This window comes from Leopardus geoffroyi, chromosome A1, assembly GCF_018350155.1.
Source record: "Leopardus geoffroyi isolate Oge1 chromosome A1, O.geoffroyi_Oge1_pat1.0, whole genome shotgun sequence".
Taxonomy (NCBI): Eukaryota; Metazoa; Chordata; class Mammalia; order Carnivora; family Felidae; genus Leopardus; species Leopardus geoffroyi.
In genome coordinates, this window is record NC_059326.1 from 36,453,003 (window position 1) to 36,461,386 (window position 8,384).

Sequence of the window (8,384 nt, forward strand, 5' to 3'; positions counted from 1 at the left end):
TGACAAGTCAACACAAATTTAGTGGCTTAAAACAACACAAGTTTAATATCTTACGGTTCTGCTGGTCCAAAGACTGAAACGAGTCTCACGGGGCTAACGCCAAGGTGCCAGCAGATTGCATTCCTTCTGGAGGCTGCAGGAAAGAATCTACTCCTTGCCATTTCCAGCTTCTAGAGACTGCCTTTATTCATTGGTTTAGGGCTACATCACTCTTACCTCCGCTTTTGTCTTCTTCACATCTTTTTTGACCATCCTGCCTTCTTCATACAAGGACTCTTGTGATTACATTGGGTCCACTCAACTAATCCAGGGCAATCTTTCATCTCAAATTCCTTAGCTTAATCAAATCTGCAAAATTCCTTGTTCTCTGTAAGGTAATATATTCACAAATTCCAGGGATTAGGATATGGATATTTTGGGGGAGGACTTTATTCAGGCTACCACAAAATTCATTACTGTTGTACCAGGCAAGCAAAGAAATATATAACATTGAGACCAGATTCTAAAACATTCATTGAACTTTAATATCAAAAGACTGAAGTTGCGTAGAAACAAAAGTTATTAAGGTATTCAATAATGAGATTATGTGAAGTCTAGAGTTAATATAAAAATTAATAAACCGCAGGTTTAAGAAAAACCATAAATGCCATATTGGCTTGAAGCCAAGCTCTATCTAATCCAATAACTACATAGAGATCATTTGTTTGATACTTTAAATTTCTAGAGTATCAAATTGGATATCCAAACATCCTCTTCAAGCCACTGTATTTTTTTTGTCATTTCTTTTTGAAAATACATACATGGTAAAAAATACATACATGGTAAAAAAGAAATAAAAAATCAGAAAAGCCTGAAAGGTCTATAATGAAGAGTAAGTCTCCTCTTTATCTTTCTTCCTGTCACTCATGTTCTTTCAGAGGCAATCAACTCACTAGTTTTCTGTTTATTCTTCCAGGAATTACTTGATCATTTTAGTTGCTTCTTCCTTGAATCACTGAGGCATTGGGAAGTTAAACCATGCACACTGCTTGTTTATAAAACTGTCTCTATACCAGTTACATAGCCATTAGAAGTAATTTCTATTAATAACTGAGACCCCCTTTTCCACAATTTTTGGTGCTTACCATCCAATAAAGTATGTACTGCCTGATAATCTACAGTTCTATCCTTTGGTATTTAGGTCCTTGATCACACTTTAATGTTCTTTGTTCCCCAAAAGGAGCAACTATCATGTGGATGTCAAAGCATGGGCTCTCAAGGAAGCCCCTCAGCATAAAGTTTGGCTTTCCTGATTTCAAGTTGTTTGATTTTCTTGGTTGAATAATTAGTAAACTTTTGTTTTGCTCTCCCCGTGTATGAATGGGTATAATAACAGTACATACCTCTTAGGGCTATTTTTTTTTTAATGTTTATTTCTTTTTGAGAGAGAAACAGAGACAGAGAGCAAGCAAGGTGGGGGGAGAGAGAGAGGGAGACACAGAATCCAAAGCAGGCTTTGAGCTGTCAGCACAGAGCCCAACTCGGGGCTCGAACTCACAAGCCATGGGATCATGACCTGAGCCAAAATCAGGAGCTTAACCGAACCACCCGGGCACCCCTCTTGGGGTCATTGTTAAAGTTAAGTTAAACACTTCACAAAGCACCTGCCATTTACTAAGTGTTTAACAAACAATTGTACTTGTGAAGAACTCCAGTAAATGTGCAAGGATTATCTTCTTGCTTTTGTTTTATTTACCTTAGTTGCTGGTTCTACTTTTAACCAATTTGCCCAATATGGAAGAAAGATTACTGGCCTAACATTCTTGAAGTTAGCACTAGGATCTTCCTTATGGATAGTAACAACTAATGTTCATTGAGGATCCTTAATTGTGTACCCGACTCTGTGCCCATGTGCTCTTGTTGCATTTACTTTCTTGAGCTTCTCAGCAACCTGTAGTGGTGTTATTGCCAGCATCCTCATTTGAAGGGTGGCTTTCCAAGGATTAGAGAGGGTGCATCATTTCCCTAACTCGTTAGGGACAGAGCCAGAATTTGAACCCAGAATTTGACCGTTCACTTAATTATTAAGTTATACATCTTCCGATGACAGTGGTTACCCTGGCATTTCACTAATCCTCAGACCTTCGCTCCCTCTTTCTTTTTTAGAAAGAATAAGCATTTATTGAATGCCTGTCATGTGCCAAGTACTCTCATGGGCAATAGGTGTACAAAGGTAATAACAGTGTGACTGCTCTCAGGCTCACAGTGGCTAACAGCAACAAGTCACAGATTCTGAACTACCATTATCCAATTATTACTAACTTGAGGCTAGTACATGTAGCTGCCAGTATTTGATATATTACCAGCGACTTCTCTATTTCAAAAGTCAATATGGAAGGGCACCTGGGTGGCTCAGTCGGTTAGGCATCTGACGCTTGATTTCAGCTCAGGTCATGATCTCAGGGTCGTGAGATAGATTCCCATGTGGGGCTCTGCACTGGGTGTGGAACCTGCTTAAGGTTCTTTCTCTCTCTCTACCCCTCCCTCCTTTACATGTGCACACTCTCTCTCTCTCAAAATAAGAAGAAAAATAGACAATATGGAAATGAGAATGTCCCTCAATGTCTTTCTCTGACTGAAGCAAACAACTCATTATTCTCTCTCTACTCTTCTCTGTACATGTTGTACATTGTGGTTATTAAGTGCCTATCTAGCAAGATTCCTACTTTTCAGTATTTAAAAACTTGTCCTTGATATTTTACATTTGTATTAGTATTTTAAAATTAAAAATTCCATTTTGACATAGTTGCAGATTCACATGTACACTGTACCCACTTTCCCCAATGGCAACATCTTGAAAAACAATAGTACAATATCAAAAGGATTTTTACATATTAGCATTGACCAGTCCATTGACTTATACAAATTTCCCGTTTCACTGGTACTCGGGTGTGTGTGTGTGTGTGTGTGTGTGTGTGTGTGTGTGTACGCTTCTATACATCACTGAGATATTAAGTCAAGGTTAGTCCTGGATATTTTTTTCCTCACATAATTTTATTTTTACCTGATCTTCCCCTTGAGCAATCTTTACATTTTAAAAGAAATGCTCTATCCCTTTCTGTGATAGCATCTTTGACATTACATTATTTTAGACATTGCAATCAACCATGAAGAATTTTTTTCTTCCAGAAATCTGGTCTTTTTAATTCATGCCACACATTTTCTTGAGCCTCCAGTGAGTTATTTTTAAATTATCTGCAGAAAGCCTGTGGCTTATTTCCTCTAAATTAATCCATGAATTTTTTCCTAATAAATGCATTTATTTTATTACATTTGTAAAATGAAGTAAATGTGCTATAGTTTTTTGGGTTTTCCCCTGAGTTGAATCATATTGTGATAGCCCATGTAACAGCAGTGTACTTTCAAATTTTCTATAGATAGAACTCCTTATTCTTCCTTCCAAATCTAATATAATTTATTTTTTTCTGGGCACTAACATCACCTATTCTAAAAATCTGAGTACTGAGTAATTTATCCCTCACAGAAACTAATCCTCAAAATCTCATTCACATGAGGTGTTGTCAGTGTGTTTTATAGCACTCCAATCTTTCTGAGTTCTCTGTAGTTTGTAGCTTGGCTTATATCAAGTTGGTTTTTCTCTTTCTGCCCAAGGTGTTAAGATGAAAATGAAAGCAAAATGATCACCTTCAATTCCATTTCAATGAAACATAATCATTATATTACTTTGAATTCTAATCTCTCCATTTTGATTTTAGAATCTATTGTTTTAAGTAGGTAATTTTCATCATGTAATAGGAAGAGATAGGAACCCCAAATCTCTTGATTCATCAAACAACAACTTACTGCTCCACAGAGTCACAGGGGCATTACATAACATACCCTAGTACTCCAAAGGACTGCACTGTTTAAATCGCAGTGAGGTGAGGTTCCCACACGGGAGATACCTACCCTCAGGCTCTACCTTGACACAGTAGTCACAGTGAGGGAAAGAGAGTGGAGAAAGCCAGCCCAGTGACATAGGAAGGAAGGATGACAGTCTCATTTGAATTCTATTGACTATGTCTTTGCAGTTTCCACCAAATTGTCCGCTTCTGATAGCAAGACTTAAATTGTGTATACTTGGGACTCCACTTTGTTCTTGACTCTTTTCACAAGTTGGAGTGAATGGGTTAGGGAAGAGCTCTGGTTTCCCATAGAAGTCAGTAACACACTGGACTATTATTATTATTTTTTAAATCTTTATTCATTTTTGGGGGGGCGGTGAGGGGCAGAGAGAGAGGGAGACAGAGGATCTGAAGCAGGTTCTGTGCTGTTAACATGCAGGGCTCAAACTCACGAACTGCAAGATCATGACCTGAGTCAAAGTCGGACCCTTAACCAACTGAGCCACCTAGGTGCCCCTGGACTATTAAAATTTTTAAGTGTCAATTTTTAAGTGTTCTCCATTTCACATTGCTTGTGTATGCATAGCTTCAAAACCTTAGGCTTTTGGCCCATTAAGTACTGCAAACTTTGAATTTTGAACTGTCCTCAGGGTTTTCAGAATCATTTGTTAGTCTCACTATTTTGATACCCACCAGAGAAAATATCCAACCTGCTATGGAACAGGATCATTAACCGAAGCAGCCACTATGAGAAGGAAAGTGCATAATGTTATAAATGAAGTCACTGCCATGAAATAATACAGATGTATTCTTTTCAGTGAATTCTGTGCAAAAACACCCAGTCAAGCTGAGACTTCCCTGATTATGTACAGGGAATGTATTTCAGAATATCACCAGCTGGGTTTTTCAGTGGTTTAAAAGCTGCTGTGCTGTAGCATTCCAGAATAAAATAAGCAAATACCACCTACCAACCAGTCAAGTTTTTGATGCAACATCCCTTTACTTCAAAGCTTATAATGAAATTGAGTTTCACTGCTTTTTCATTCCAACTTGCAAGTCCTGTGAATAACTACTCTAAAATAATTTCAATTTAGGAATGTTCAGGAACCGGTGAGAAATTGATAGTGACTGTTTTATGCTTAGTCAAAAGATACTGAGTAAAAATGTAAAGGAAGAACTTGCTGTGTTTAGATGAGAAGAACCATATGATAAGGAGGCAAAGAGCCAGAACATGATTTTCCATGATTACCAGAGTAATTTAAAATTTTCTTTAATTTTCAGTGGGATTGAACCCTCAGAGAAATGAGGTCTCATTGCCTGGGGAATTGGTAGAGGCTCCAAATCAGATTTGATACGGTTTTTTCCTATAACGCCAGTCATTGATGATGACTCTGTGGTGAAACAGTCATTTTGATAAGAGATTTTTTTTTTTAATTCAGCAGATAATCTAGATATTTCAAAATCCAGGATAATAGGAAGAATTTTTTACTTTGCATTCAAATGGATAAAATTTTATTGATATTTATTTTGAAGGTATGTGCGGATCCAAGTTCTGTGTGTCCTGAAGCTGACACAATTTGGGAGAGAGGCTTCTTCAAGAAAAAAAATATATAATATTATAAATATAAAATCTGGTAAGAAAGTATTTATTTAGAAAGATACTAATCACAACAAATTACAAATCCCAAAAGTTTGAAAAGCTAAGATGCAGAAAATTAACAAAATTCTTGTGATTGATGAACTTCCTGATACATCACTATAATACTTTTTCCCTATATTTTTAGCTGCATACTCATTGTCTCTCTATATAACAATAATTTCAGAATATATTTTTGATCCAGAGAATAGAAAGATAATTCAGGCTTTTCTTTAGCATAGTTAACTTACGCTTGCTTATTTTCTTACTGAAAGTTTAGAAAATATTCAGCTTCACAACACCTTGTTGATGAAGCCCGTGTATGATTTTAATATTCTTGCTAAATTTGGGGAAACTTCTTTCAAAGTCTCTTTCATATGTTAGTTATAGGATTTCAGGACATTTCAAGATCTCCCAGGCAGTGACTGTTCTGATGGCACTCATTAACCAATGTATCACTAATGTCCTTGTATCACCATGCTGGGTGGGCCTGCACAGTGGGGTGTAGGAAGATTCCTGAAGGTCATTCCTGCTCTGGCACAGCTAGCAATAACAACTATCTAGGGAAGTGCCTACAAGCTACATCAATATATGCCACCAAATCCAGGCTAAAAGTACCCCCAACTCAGTTCCCATTAACCAAATCCCTAAAATACCTGCAGAGTACAAAGAGACAGTAGTTTTAACTGATTGTGATTAAATTATCCCCCCCTTCCTTTTTTTTTTTTTTTTGCAAGTTTTACAAAACAGGCACAATAAATCCATTTCTACCTCAAAGAAAGGGAACTTAAAGCCGGAGGAGTAGATGGAGCCTTTTAGTTAATTTTTCTGTTTCCTGAGAAATGCCCTCTGATCCCTCCATGAGTATGGATCTATCCCTAGCACAGATCAAGAACAAATGATCCCTGGATTTCTAGATCCTATGAAGTGCTTGTTTTTTTCTTAAGATATAAATTTGGTGCCTAATTTCTTTCCTTCTCGCCCGGCACGAATTCTCTGCTGTTCTCTGTTCAAACTATAGACTTTCTGAGACTACCAGTTGAGTTCTGATAGTTCAGAAAACAACCAGGGAATTTATCTGACCCTCATGTAGGGGGACAAGGCATTCCTTATGAAAATGAGAATGGGAAGATAAGATATACTATTGAAAAGAGAGAAAAATAAAATGCAACATTTTTGTCCAGTGAAAGATCAAATATATTATTTTATGTTATAGATCATTAAATGTAAGAAACAGATATATTAATTTATGTCTGGATTACAATTTACTGGTGTCTGTCAATACTTAATTGTCTTATGTAAATAAAGCTTTGTCATAATCAAGATCCCATGCTCTTTCAAGACATATTTAATTTAACTTATGACTTAAAAAGAAGTCACTGGTATTGTTACAATAATTTGGCAAAGTGGGAGTTTCCAGTACAATTTTGATTTGAAGGACAACAAAAGGTTGGCTTGCTTCAAAATATTTCTATATGAGATGACAAAAGGGATTTACTGGAGCATGTCCTTATCCTATTATGATAATATAAATTATTTAATTATATGAGCTATTTGTCATCTTGATTTCTGTAAAGAAAGGTTTGAGGGTCAATAAAATCGAATGGAACACAGTGGAGACAAGATCTTGATGGCAGCAGAATTTTTGATCATAGATGACAGGGCTGGGGTAGTGTCACAGAACCTAGCTACTGCAGAAATCTCAATTTTTCAATTTGATTTAGTAAACATAAAATATGCACATGTTTGTTTTATGCATTGATTTTCTGGACTTTGTGAAAAGGTAGCAAACGGAATAAAGTAATCAGAATTCTGTCTTTTTTTAATGTGATTTGATTTTGGGAGGAAATGATAGTATGCCATTTAATTAAAAAAGCAGATTGTGGCTAAAGGAATCTAAGGGAATCTGAGGAAGCATAAGTATTAAATGATAAAACTTCTATCAACTTAGTGTAGATTTTTTCTCTTTAAGTAAGCTAGAAGAAGCACTTGAAATGGCTCTGAGGGGTAAAACATCCAATCTAAACTGGCTAAATAACCTATTGGCTCATACAATCCACTTTCTTCAAGTTAGGCTTGATCCAGGTACTAAAATCAGTTTGCCTCTTTCAACCATGCTGTCCATTGTGGTGTATCATTTTTTGGCTCCAACTGGTGGCTTCTGGATCTCTAATCTTGTATCCTTCAAGATTCAAATACAAAACAAAAGAGAAAATGTCCTTGCTCATAACTCCAGCAAAAATCCTAGATTTCGTTCTTACTTGACCTTACTGTCCATCTTGATTACTCTCTAGAAGAAAGCAGTGGTCTGATTGGCCAGGCCTGAGTCACACAGCTCTCTGCAGAAAGAAAGATCAAATTGTACCTTGACCCATATGGATGAGAGTGGGAGAGAAGCAGGGACCCCAAAACAATCCAAATACAGTACTATTAGCAAAAGAAGGATAATGACTGTTAGAGAAAATCAAGTGGGATCTACCCTTAGGTGACTCAACACCAATACATATCTTTCTTCACATACACAAACTTCCAAACATACCTTAGTTTGGCACATAATCACGTACACATCCACGAGTGCTTCTGCCCTTCCCAAAGGAAGATGGCTCAGCATTTGGTCCAGTTACTCCATCTTACTCTAAATTTAAGATAATTGGATGATGCATATTTTCAAATAGGTCTGGATATAACACTCATGGCCTGAGAATCTATGGATAAATGCAAACCCTAATCACTTTCAATGTACTCATAATGTAGCTGCTGATTGAAATTGACTTATTTTAACTTAGAACGCTTACAGAGAGGAGGATAGAATAGGAAACAACTGAGAGTGGTCACTGATTCCATATCATAACCTGCAAATAAAG